At 39.3% G+C, this 12,067-nt stretch overlaps 1 protein-coding gene across 8 annotated transcripts in view; it reads left to right on the top strand.

Annotated features, from left to right (window-relative positions):
- NYAP2 (neuronal tyrosine-phosphorylated phosphoinositide-3-kinase adaptor 2) overlaps positions 1-12,067 on the top strand; it is a 274,769-nt gene that overhangs the window by 18,207 nt on the left and 244,495 nt on the right. The window contains exon 1 of one of the 8 annotated variants that reach the window (XM_040450861.1): positions 626-726. The exons of the other annotated variants lie outside the window; for them this stretch is intronic. The gene's annotated coding sequence lies outside the window, so the exon portion shown is untranslated. Of the gene's footprint in view, positions 1-625; positions 727-12,067 lie in introns of those variants that run through there. 8 annotated transcript variants of the gene reach the window in all.

The following is a 12,067-nucleotide window of genomic DNA, read 5'->3' as shown; positions in this document are numbered from 1 at the left end:
TATTGAGCCAGAAGCCAAATCTACAAGGGCTGATCCTAAATAAATTGATTTATTGAAAGTGTTCCACTTTTTTTCCTCAGTGCTGGGGGGGAAGTTAATATTAATGAGCATATATCCAGGGACACCACTTATGCTCATGAATATTAGCTTTCCCTGCTTAGCCTAAGGACATCACATTGGTCCATTCTAGCCATTGTGCCTATTCATTTTGCAAGTCAAAGTGGTGTCTTCCATTGTCAGGAAGGGTCACCACAGTCCTGAGATGATTAAGGCAAACGCTAGCATTCATCTATTTACAACATACACTGCATCAATATTGGTAATAAGGGTGATTTTAGGTTTTTCTCCAGTCACCTGCCAAGACAGATTAGAAGCCATATGGAGAGGGGGCCCTTTATGGCTCATTTAAGATAAACTTCCTTCTCTTTCTCACATACCTTCTTGGGAGCTATTTTTACTTGTGGTTATTTCGACTTTCATTATATTCTGGACCAAGCACTGACTTTACCTTTTAGAGATCTCAGTGTCTGTTCCATATCTGAAATAAATACACAGATGTTGGCAAGAGGAGGGGCTTTCAGAATATAACCCCATCTGGACCAGTCGGTTAGCATGACGATTAAGCTCTTCTAATGCTGAGGAAATTGCAGCAAAGAGTAGACCTCCCAAACCTCCAAAATTATGGCATCCTGAGTGATTGAAAAGAAACCCATTGGAAAACCTAAGGTAATTTTTCTTTTAGAAGTAGTGTTAAATATTTAGAGATGGTTATAGATTAATTAGGCAACAGCTTTCAGCCCAGGGCTGTTTTTTATACTCTTCAGGCTCTCGGAGGATATTCTCAATCTTTAACTAAACATGGCCTTTGTAAAATGTTCAAAAACCCAGATAAGGGAAAGGAATTATGAGTCAGAGGATTTTTTAGCTACTAAAAATGCAATATGGCATAGAGAACCTGTCTAATGTAGCAAATGAAACTGCTAGAGATTGCACATGCTAATAAAATAGCTCCAAGGCTCTGTCCAACGTGGACTTAGCCTGAAAGAAACGTCATCATTATAAATTTATAGATCACCTTGAAATTAAGTTTAACCATGAATTGATGGAAGGAAAATCAAGCCCCCTCCCAAGATGAATCTTTGCTCAAGCCACATGCCACTAGTTAAAAAGTGTTTTCAATAGCACTCATATTTGGAGATGCATGACAATATTCATGTCCATACTACAATGTGAATATTACTAGCTTGCCAGGAAGCAGAGGAAAAAAAAGATACAAACTTTTTTTGTTTTTTTTAAGAAAGCACTTTCAGTAAGTTATACAAGGAAGATGCTTTAAAAATAAAAAGACCAGCATTTAAACTCCATTATTTTAATTAGCAAAATGCATTTTAGTCTTTGATTCAAGGCTAAGTATACCACTCAGCCTAACCTGATGTTTGAATAAGAAATGAAGTTGTTCAGCAATGAAGAACGTTACTAAGGAGACGTTTTAATATCCTATTAGGCTGATGTTTAGGTGTGTTTCCTCGCTATTTTGTTTCTGTATGAAATGTTTCAGTGAGAATTTAGTGAACATCTATTTCACGGCAGGGGTTGTTCTAGGGGCTTGGGGTAAAGCAGCAAACAAAATAGTAAAACTGTTTGTCTTTGTGGGATTTACAATCTCAGGGGAGTGGGATGAGGGAGACAGACAATAAGCAAGTAAAGTATAGAGTAAGTTAAAATGGGATGAGTTGTATGAAGAAAACTAAATCAGAGCATCGGAGCTCAGAGGTATGGGGAGAAGGCAATCTTACATAGATCGGTCAGGGAAAAGCTCACTGAGCATGTCACATTTGAGCGGAAAAAGCTGCACCGATCTCCAGGGTGACACGTTTTTGGGATTAAGAAACCTCCAGAGAAGCTATCCTAGGTGGGCGCCTGTCTGGTACGTTTGAGGAACCTACCAGAGGTCAGTGTGACCAGAATGGGGCAAATGAGGAATGGGGTTGGATCATGACAGGACACTGTCGGGACTTTGGCTTTGACTCAGATGAGATGAGATGGGAAATCGTAGAGTTTTGAGATGCAGAATATGCCACATCTGACTGCTATGATTAAATGGAAGGTCATGCCGCCTGCTCTGTGGAGAAGCAGGGCTAGAAGCGCCAACATCAGTTGGGAGGCTATAAAAACAATTGTGAGGAGGGAAAATGCTGGTGCGGACCTGAGTCCGTGGACAGGGGGAGGTGTGGGGGAAGTCAAGATACATTTTTGAAGGTAGAGTTGATGGAAGTTGGTGACAGATTCAATATGGAGTTGAGACCAAGGTAAAATCCTGGCATTTTCATTAACTAGGATGGAAGGACAGCAGGCAGAGGGTTTCGGTGAGAAAGATTTTGAATATATGAAGTTTGATATGTTTATTAGCCTTCCAATGATTTGTTGATGTTTGTGGGTTTTTTGTTTTTTTGTTTTTGTTTTTGGAAATGTTTATGTATTTTGAGAGAGAGAGAGAGCCAGCTGAGAGCATATGCACAGGGGAAGGGGGAGAGAGAGAGGGAGAGAAAGAATCCTAGCACAGAGCCTGACATGGGGCTCAATCCCACAGACCGTGAGATCATGACCTGTGCAGAAACCAAGAGTTGGACTCTTAACCTACTGAGCCACCCACGCTCCTCCAACTGTTAATTTTGGTAAGAATTGATGTCTCAGTTTTGATCGTTTGTAGGCGGGAGACTGAATCATTTTAGAGAAATTTGAAACACTTTTATAAAACTCTCAAAGTTACACAGACACATGCACATTTAAGTCTGAGGACAGATTTTTTTTTTAAGTGTTTATTCAGAGGAGAGCGAGCTTTGTAGGTTAATCACAGCGAATGAACAATTGCCTGGAGGTCTCTCCATTGTGCAGAGTTAGTGGAGTTAGTAATCTTGATTCTGAGAGCCACATGATCCATATTCTCACACCCCTCCAGTTTAGGGCAGAAATAAAAGCCTGGTCCTGTAATCTGAGACGTGAGATAAAAGGCAGGTAGGTGTAGACCCGCCAAAAACCTGACATTTCTGAAAAGAAAAAAAAATGCTTCGACAATGGGTTGATTCAGTTATTAGTGCTGGTCATGTTCATTTCCGACCTTTTTACAATGATGAAGACGTAGATAATCAGATTGTTAATTGATGGGCTTTGGGCACCTTTTCTGTTCTTAGATATGACAATAAACCAGTAGATGATTAACTCATTGTAAACAGAAGATTTGGACTAACAGTGTGCGTGGGTGTAAGGAAACACAATCAAGTAGTGGGAAAATCCTAGCACCTAGACAAAGATGAGATGAGTAACTTGTTTTCTAGCTTTAGCGAGACCCATTAAAACTTCTCTTGATTATTTTTTTAAAAGTTTTATGTATTTTTGAGAGAGAGAGAGAATGGGAGAGAGACAGACAGAGTGCGAGTGGGGGAGGGGCTGAGAGAGAGGGAGACAGAATCCGAAGCAGGCTCCAGGTTCTGACTTGTCAGCACAGAGTCCGACGCAGGGCTCGAACTCATAAACCAGGAGATCACGACCTGAGCCGAAGTCGGACACCTAACTGACAGAGCCACCCAAGTGCTCCAAAAAGTCCTTTAATCTTTAAAGTTAAATTGACTCGTTTGGTAATTAGAAGTAACAATATTTATTCTGTTGCATCGTTAACAGAAATAAAGAGAACAACATACAGGAAGCAACCGGTGGAATAGAGAACACATCGCTGCCGCTTAGAATTGGTAACCGCTATTATTGGTAGAATTTGTACTGTTACCACTATTACTGCTTTTACTGTCATCATTATCACCTTTATCTCCATCCCATATTGTGGTTACATTAAAAATGACAAATGGCGCCACCTCCAAAAAGGTGCTGCCTCCATTTATGGTGGAAACCAACACAGGGGAAGAAAGAGGGCTGTTTGCTTTGAGCATTTGTACACGGCACGTGTATCCCCCCCTCTAATGTGAATTTCTTACTTGATCATTCTGTTTCATCTTCTTGATGTGCGCACATTTTTGTTGTTTCTTCTAAAATCGTTAAAGTTACATGAGCGCTGGAAGAATTTGGGCATACAAATAGATTCCAAAGGTTGCACTAATTGGTAGTTTTAGTTTTAATTATTAAATTGGCTTCTAAGAGCAGAGAAACTGTCCCTTGTGCATAGTAGGTTTTGAAACATTTGTAAATCAAATCACATCGAACTCACTTGGTGTGCTGACAGTGGATTTCCCAAAGGAATAGTAAATAAACTGGTCTTGCATGTAATTTTTAAAAATGTAATTCGCTCTTGAATTTCCAGGTATTTTCAAGGGCAGTACCCTCAAAGTTTTTCCTCTTGGCATATGAGCTGCTACATTTTTACTCTTTCCATGGAAATGTATACTTTCTGTGAAACTGCCATAACGTTTAGGTTAAAGACAAATAGCGAAGGAAATAATGAATCATGAAGATAAAATGACAACTACTTGATATCTGCAAGAGTTACAATCTTAAATGTGGTAGGTTTTTTTGCTTGTTTTTTGCTTGTTGTTGTTTTTTGCTTTTTGCTTTTTTGTCGTTGTCTTGTTTTGTTTAAAGCAATATGCTCAGTGGTTTGATTTCTTTGCTGGAGAGCAATGTGACTTTCAACATAGCATGTAAATGCTGCTTAAAGGTTTCAACTTCACTTTGGTTTGAGGATTCGGGAAGGTTAGCTCAACAATAGCGCTTAACTGCCCTTTTCAGAGAGAAATTCTTTCAAGCTACTTGTTGTGGTAATTGTAACTCTGATCTCTCCAGCTCTTTTTGAAGAGGACCAGAATTACATGGAGAAATTTCAGCCTTTAAGAATTTTCCTGGAGGGATTCCCAACCCCCTAGGATGCTTGCTGTTACATTGTCACGTATAATTTTTAAAATGCCCTTTCTAGTACACAACTGAAATAGTATTCGTTTGGGGGAGAAATGACACACAGGACTGGAAATGACTGTCAAACAAGTTATTTTATAGATCATTTTTAAGGAGATTTTTTTTTCAGCAGCTGGTAGTTTATTTTATTTTGGGGAGAGATGTCATTTTGTGATAAAAAAAATAAACAGTAATGGAGAAATAAAAAAAAATAATGGGGAGATATTTCTGTCGTGCTCCGAGTACATGTAGACTCAGCTCTCAGGAGAAAGGGGGTAGTTTCTTCTTTTTCCCTCCTTCCATACCAGGTCTGCAATTGTATAGCAAGGGAAGTTTGATCATGGTAACGCTAGAATCTGAAATAATTTACCCTTAGGTTGCCTCTAAAGTGTTTTAGAGAAAACTCATTGCAATTAATGTAAATTATTCTCTTAGGCCTACCGGCCTCTGGATGCTGAAACAAAAAGTTAAGAGATGTGTAGTTTGTGACTTTTCTCTGGATTGTTACCGAGCCCTATTTGAAGTCCTAAGATCTCAGCAGCTCCCAACTCTTAGCAGATCAATACAAATATATTTTATTTAGAAAGAAATTCCATGTGCTTTAAAGCCCATGTTAGTACAGACACATTCATTTGTAGAAATGAGTTCTTCGAAATATCAAACTTTATTCACAGACAATTTTTTTTCATATAATTTTACTTTTATTTCTTCTTAGTAACTTCTTAGGATTTTGATTTATTTCCTTAGTGCGTATGTTTTATAATACATTTTGATTACAATCTGGCTTGTGTGTGTGTGTGTGTGTGCACTGTGTTCAGTTTGTGCACAATTATTTAAAAGCCTTGGTATTTCAAATAAAAGTAGAGAGGAAAAACACAGTCTCAAAACATAGTGCAAGGTTCAACAAGATTAAATAGGCTAAAGAGAGATGGGGGAGGGGACACAAAACGACTGCCCAGTAAAAGCCTTTTTAGCAAATCATGCTGAATCTCATTAATAAAGAATACGTCCACTAAAGCTGTACAATCAATCTGCCATGTGCATTAGTGATGTCTAGTCCAATTCAGGTAGATAAATTGTTCCCTAAGTGTTGGTCGGTTGCCACTCAAATCACAATACCAATAATACATGCCGTGCTGAATTTCTCCTGACTCATGATGAAATTTCCTTCACAGGGTTAGACTAGACCAAACAGGTGAAGGAGAAGGATGATGTCTGTCTGAATGAACACCACCATCTGTAGTGAAAAAGGATAGATAGGAAGAGAGGTCAGCAATAGACAGCAACACGACAAACCAATCTACCAAAAATAGACTGACGGGGAGTAATCCAACTAAACCCCATTGCCCAAAGTGTCGGCTAAAAATACAACCGGAAAAGTATAGTCAATACAGCGTTCGCAAAGTCAGATGAGAGCATTAATGGCGCACAGAGATATCCATCACGGGAGAACAGGCTCAAGACAAGGAGGATAAAAGGGAAGGGAAAACAGAGTCACTAAATACTTCCGTGAAGATTTTAATTACAGCATCTTAGTCTGGTTTCCACCCATGAACAATTCTACTCGATGATAGCTACCATGACTAATATATTTCCCCATGGCTCGCTATCAGAAGCATTCATTATTATAAAGACATACTTTTTAAAGGCACAATATAAGGTGTCCTTGTGAGATTCTTTGGTTGGGGTCGACACCACATGATTATTCCATTGGCTTCATAGACAGCCTGAAAACGAAAGCACCTGCTTTTGAACCTGTAGTGGAAGGGAGAGTATTCCAGCATCCCTTACAAGATTAAAAGTCTCCGAGGAGATGGCGTGCATGTAAGAGAGCATTTTGAAACGAGGTGGAAATACTAAGCCTGAGCTGTTGTATGATTGCATTAAAGTGGAGGAATGAAAGATTAGCATGGTATTGGGTTTTAGGAAGGAGTGTCGCATGTGGATTTGTCATTAATGCAGTGACCCTATCTGCCCAAGCCTTTCCATTTCAATGTGACTTAGAATTCTAAAGAGAAGCCAGCTTTACACAGTCCCCTGTGTAAGTTGCCTTCAGCAAAGTACCTCTCTCTTTAATTTAACACAATTGGCAATCTTGGTTTGAGACGGACTGTGATTTAGTTAACACGAAAACAGAACAACCTCTGTCACCCCAGAGTTGAATGAGAAACTCCGCTCAGTTTTGATGACATGTATGAACTCTCTTGGAAGGTGATTTGGGGCTGGGGTGGGGACGGGCCTCGGTGACCATGCGGAGGACCAGAAAAATCCTTCCTTTCGTGGCCTGATCTTCTCCTAGACAAATGGATGCATGTTTGTTTTTTAATGGTGTGCTTCGATAATGCATGCATGTTGTGTTACTTCATTGACATGGAACGAAACCCCACTGCGATGAACACGCCCCAAACGAGCCACCTGATGCGACAGAGCGGTCTTCCCCTGCCAACTAGGGGGACTTGTGAGTTCCTGATAAGAATGCAGCATATTCTGGGACCTGTTCACGCAAGAAATCATATGTGGCAGACACATCACCACTTTCAATACCTTGAGCGATCAAATCCGCGCATGGCAGATCAGACCTGATACATCTCAAAACAATACTTAGCTCCACTTTCCTTGGCATTCACGTCCGAACTTTGGAGAGAAAGAGTTTCCCTCACCCCTTTCAAATCCATTCGGATAGACCGAAGAAGTGAACGAAGGAAATGTTGTTTTGTATTAAAAATGAGAGCGAGACAACAGATTAATGAAAGTTTTCATCAAATTGTTTTTCTTCTCAAGTATCTGTACTTCGGATTAATCAAACATCCCATTTGTACACTTTCTTGAAAAGTTCCCAGCCTCAATTTGTATTATTGTAAACCTTAATCATCATTTCTGGGCAAAGCAAATAACCACACTTATATATACTGTAGGCAGTATCTATGTTCTGTTGTACACGGTTTATAAATTAGTGGAGAAGTTTTTTTTTTTTTTTTTAATTTTTGAACAATGACCTTTGAGAACTAGAGAGATGCTATCCTCTTATTTTACTTAAAACATAAAACAAATATAAAATCAGGCAAAAAAGAGGAAATTATAATTTGAGGGAATGCTAAATTGAAAAAAAATTAATGTTTATTTATTTTTTGAGAGAGAGGCAGAGGGTTAGTTGGGGAGGGGCAGAGAGAGAGGGAGACACAGAGTCCAAAGCGGCTCCGGGCCGTCAGCACAGAGCCCGATGCGGGGCTTGAACTCACAAACCGCAAGGTTATAAGCTGGAGCCAGAAACTTAACTGACTGCACCCCCCCAGGTGCCCATACAATCTGAGGGAACTCTAGAGCCCTTAGGTCTGACTTTTATAGACAAGTAAATATAAATAATTGCATTGACCAGCAATGCAATTATGATATTTATATTGCATATATTTAGATGTGGCCAGGACATGGTCTTCTTAAAACCAAAGCATTAAATGGAAGTAAATTAGACATAAAGTAAGGATTAAAATGAAAAGAGAGTAGAGGTTAAGGAAATTTTAGCCAGGTCACTAAAATGCCACACTTTGTTTCCTTCTTCTCTAGCCTCTGAATTTCTATGTTTGCACAAATGGTTGTTAGAAGTAATCATTAAAAGAATCCTTGCAGTTTTTAATAAAGTAAGCCAAAAATAATTTAAAGCTATGTCTATCACACTAAAAGTTGCATGTTTGAACTGGCACTTAATTACTACAATAACATCGCTTTTATAAAACCAAACTTTTGGCATGGCAACTTCAACAATAGAAGTCAGGGTGTTGTTTTGTTTTTGATTTTTTAATGTTTATTTTTGAGAGAGAGAGAGTGCATGAGCAGGGGAGACAGGGGCAGAGATAGAGGGGCACAGAGTGTTTGAAGTGGGCTCCGTGCTGACAGCAGAGAGTCTGATGTGGGGCTTGAACTCACAAACTGTGAGATCACCACCTGAGCTGAAGTCAGAGGCTTAACAGACTGAGTCACCCAGGCGCCCCCTAGGTATCAGGTTATTATTAAGGGAGAAAGTTTTCATAGAAAGGAGACAAAAACAGGAGGCACCTGGGTGGCTCAGTTGGTTAAAGCTTTGGGCTCTTGGTTTTGGCTGAGGTCATGATCTCATGGTTCATGGGTTTCAGCCCCACACAGGGCTCTGTGCTGATGGTGTGGAGCTTGCTTGGGATTCTCTTTCTCAGTCCCTCCCCTGATTGTGCACTCTTCTCTCTCTCTCTCTCTCTCTGTCTCTGTCTCTCTTTCTCTCTCTCTCTCAAAATAAATAAATAAACTTAAAAAAAAAAAAAGGAGACAGAAACATATCAGGTGCCTGGCAAGTTGATGTCAATGGAGTGGCCATGTCCTTCTTGCTATGGAGTCAATGAAGCCACCAGAACTCAGCTACAGGATCAGGGAACATGGTGCGTTCGTCCTAACTCATGTCTACCAGACGGTGTATTTCAAACTAGTCAATTTGGCACATCAGAACTTTGACTCCAATTTTAGTGGGTTTTTTTTTATCTGTGAATATGTGTGTGTGTGTGTGTGTGTGTGTGTGTGTGTGTGTGTATGCGTGCACTTCATCCACTGATGTTTTGATGGATTATACACAGAGCATTTCTCATCAGGAATTTATCCAACAAGTAAGGGCACTTTGGTTATTAAATTGAGGTCTCATGTTAGAGGCCATTAAGCAAATTATTTAGTGCCTTCTGCTTTAGAAAGCAAGGGCACAAGAACAGTATTTTATAACTGGTTAATTTCATGCTGCAATTAAAATCTTGACACACAGTTGGAATGGCAAACTTAACGCGATGGGGAAAATCGAAGAGGGGTTCTATTGTCAAGTTTCTGTTTGAAAAGGGACTTTTAAACAGAGTTCTTTCCAACACATTTAAGAATTCACCTTGATAGGGGAGTGGGGGAGAGAGGGAAATGGGTGATGGGCAATGAGGAGGACACTTGTTGGGATGAGCACTGGGTGTTGTATGTAAACGATGAATCACGAGAATCTGTCCCCCAAAACCAAGAGCACATTGTATACACTGTATGTTAGCCAACTTGACTATAAATTATATTTAAAAAATAATTAAAGAAAAAAAAAAGAATTTGTATCTTCTGCCTGTTGTGGGATGGAAACTACCTGTTGTTTAGAGAATAATCCAAGCAGAACTAAATTTTTGGGTTTTAGAGATTTCTTTAGATTTTATACAAACAATAGGAATTGCATTATAATAGATTTTAGCAGACGCTTTAATGAACAATGTTTCATAGGCAACTTTTGGTAATAAAATTGGACAAATTCAATATACATGTTATATTAATGTCTAATTTTCATTTTGATGACTAAATCAGGAGAAAGTGGGATTATTTGTGTGTGCATGCATGTGTATGTATGCACACATGTGTGTGTGTGTGAGAGAGAGAGAGAAGAATATTGAAGTGTAAACTCGAGTTTATATTCATTACAGTGGGAAATACAGAGACAAAGAAAAAGAGAGGTAGTTTGTCAAGAAAAAATTCTTGATATCTGAAATCAAAAGAAAATTCTAATGTCCTCTGGAAAATTAGTTTCGTATTATACTTACCTCTTGGAAGTTTTTTTTTTTTTTCCTTGTTTCTACTTATTTAGTATTTTCATCTGAACCCATAGTACAATGCAGCAGTTAACAGTGTAATCCACAGTGTCAGACTTCCTTCCAGGACATCTGGAAGGGACGCCTTGTCCCTAACTTCTTCTGGCCGTGTGATTGTGGACAAATTACTGGAACTTTATGGGCTGTAAGTGTCTCCAGGATAGAGGGGTGGTGATAAGAATAGTACCTATAGCTTAGGATGTTACTAAAAAAAGCTCAGTGACATCAGCCATGTGGACAGCTTAAAAGAGAAATCACAGGAAACACTAAGTAAGTGTTAACTTTTATGCACTAAATTATACACAACACAAGGGCAGGGGTTTGGCCTGGCTCATTACTGCATTCTTAGAAGTAGAACTGTAGTTGTTCAGTAAGTATATTTGAATGATTTATTGAATGATCAATTGATATTATGAAACCTCACTCATGAATTACTAGAAAGTTAATAGTATAATGTAATTTGGGGGGATGCTAATTTTTTAAAGTTTTTACTTATTTATTTATTGAGAGAGAGACAGAGGGAGAGAGAGAGAGGTGAGTGGGGAAGGGTCAGAGAGAGAGGGAGAGAGAGAATCCCAAGCAGGCTCTGCACTGGCAGCAGGGAGCCTGACATGGGGCTTGAACTCACGAACCATGATATCATGACCTGAGCTGAAACCAAGACTCGGACGATTAACCAACTGAGCAACCCAGGTGCTCCAGGAAGGGATGCTAATTTAAACCTTACCCTGTGAAAATACCTCCTTTGATATAAGCAATACCATAAATCTCAAAATTATAAAATTATTCTTTTGGCTTCCATGTTGGGTCACTTTTTAGAAGGCAAATGAAGAGACAACATATTAGTATAATCATATGACCAGTAGTTAACTTTGCCTTACTTTGAATGATTTATTATATCCATTCCCAATAAAAGGTTAGTGATCCCCCTTTCAAGGGGATACCCGAGTGGCAAAGAGATGTGAATTGAATAGGGCAATAGGCTGCTAATAAACCCCTATTGTACAGTTTCTCTCAGATTTAAATTAATATGTAATGTCATCCAGTAGGAAAGTGGGTTTCCTGAAGTCATATAGTGAATTGTTGCTGAATTTATTTATTTTTTTTTTTTCAACATTTATTTATTTTTGGGACAGAGAGAGACAGAGCATGAACGGGGGAGGGGCAGAGAGAGAGGGAGACACAGAATCGGAAACAGGCTCCAGGCTCCGAGCCATCAGCCCAGAGCCTGACGCGGGGCTCGAACTCCCGGACCGCGAGATCGTGACCTGGCTGAAGTCGGACGCTTAACCGACTGCGCCACCCAGGCGCCCCTTGTTGCTGAATTTAAAAGAGAAACAAGACTAGTTTCCTGTTATAACTGACCTAAATTGTCTTATTTAGTTTAGATTCTTATTGTACATAAAAAACAGTTGGGCGATAAAACGTGGAATCTTGGGATTAAAAAGCTTAAAAACCTGCTAGAGATCTTTTTTTTAATTTTTTTTTAATGTTTATTTATTTGTGAGAGAGAGAGACAGCCAGGCAGAGTGCGAGCGGGGGAGGGGCAGAGA

Source organism: Herpailurus yagouaroundi, unplaced genomic scaffold (genome assembly GCF_014898765.1).
Source record: "Herpailurus yagouaroundi ecotype Mexico unplaced genomic scaffold, PumYag 202, whole genome shotgun sequence".
Taxonomy (NCBI): Eukaryota; Metazoa; Chordata; class Mammalia; order Carnivora; family Felidae; genus Herpailurus; species Herpailurus yagouaroundi.
Note: the sequence above shows the minus strand (reverse complement) of the source record. Positions and strands in the feature narration are given on the sequence as shown.